The sequence below is a fragment of the Salvelinus sp. IW2-2015 genome, unplaced genomic scaffold (genome assembly GCF_002910315.2).
Source record: "Salvelinus sp. IW2-2015 unplaced genomic scaffold, ASM291031v2 Un_scaffold396, whole genome shotgun sequence".
Taxonomy (NCBI): domain Eukaryota; kingdom Metazoa; phylum Chordata; class Actinopteri; order Salmoniformes; family Salmonidae; genus Salvelinus; species Salvelinus sp. IW2-2015.
In genome coordinates, this window is record NW_019942552.1 from 1,098,361 (window position 1) to 1,099,453 (window position 1,093).

Consider the following 1,093-nt stretch of genomic DNA (forward strand, 5'->3'; position numbering starts at 1 on the left):
TAAATGGGTTCAGGTTTGTAGCCTCCTTTGCTCAGCACGCTTTGTCAGCTGCCACAAAATTTTCATAGGATGTAGGGTAAGGCTTTATGGCTACTACCCAATACCTTAACATTTGTTGCTGGGGTCATTGTCCATTTGAAGACCCATTGCGACCATGTTTTACTCCTGACTGATGCCTGAGAGTCTGCAGCAATTATATCCACATCATTTAGCTTCCTTTGATGCCATCTATATATGCCTCCCCGTTTTCCTACAACAAACGATGGTCTTATCCAAACGTTCTATTTTGTTCAGCACACCAGAGGACATTTCTCAAAAAAGTCATGCATCTTTGTCCCCATGTGCATTGCAAACTGATGAGTCTGCTGTTTATGTGTTTGAGCAGTGGCTCTTCCTTGCCTGCAGCGCCTTCAGTTATGTCGATATAGACTCATTTTACTGGGATAAGAACCTTGTACCTGTCCCCAGCATCTTCACAACAGGTCCTTTGCTGTTGTTCTGGAATTGATTTGCACTTTCGCACCAAAGTACGTTAATCTGCTGGAGACAGAACTGTCTCCTCCTGAATGGTAGACGTCTGTTTGTCCCATGGTGTATTACTTGCGTACTATTGTTTGTACAGATGAACGTGGGACCTTCAGCGCGTTTGAAACTGCTCACAAGGATGAACCAGACTTTTGGAGTCTACATTTTTTTTCCTGAGGTCTGGCTGATTTCTTTTGATTTTTCCCCATGATGCAAGCAAGAGGCACTGAGTTTGAAGGTAGGCCTTGAAATACATCCACAGTACACCTCCAAAGACTCAAATTATGTAAATTACCCTGTCAGAAGCTTCTAAAGCCTTGCCATCATTTTCAGGAATTTGCCAAGCTGTTCAAAGGCACAGTCAACTTAGTGTATGTAAAACTTCGACCCACTGAATTGTGATACAGAGAATTATAAGTGAAATGAAAATCTGTCTGTTAACAAATGTTGGAAAAATTACTTGTGTCATGTAAGTAGTAGATGTCCTCACCGACTCCCAAAACTATAGTTGTTACAGAAATTTGTGGAGTTTTTGAAAAAACGGAGTTTTAATGACCCAACTAAATAT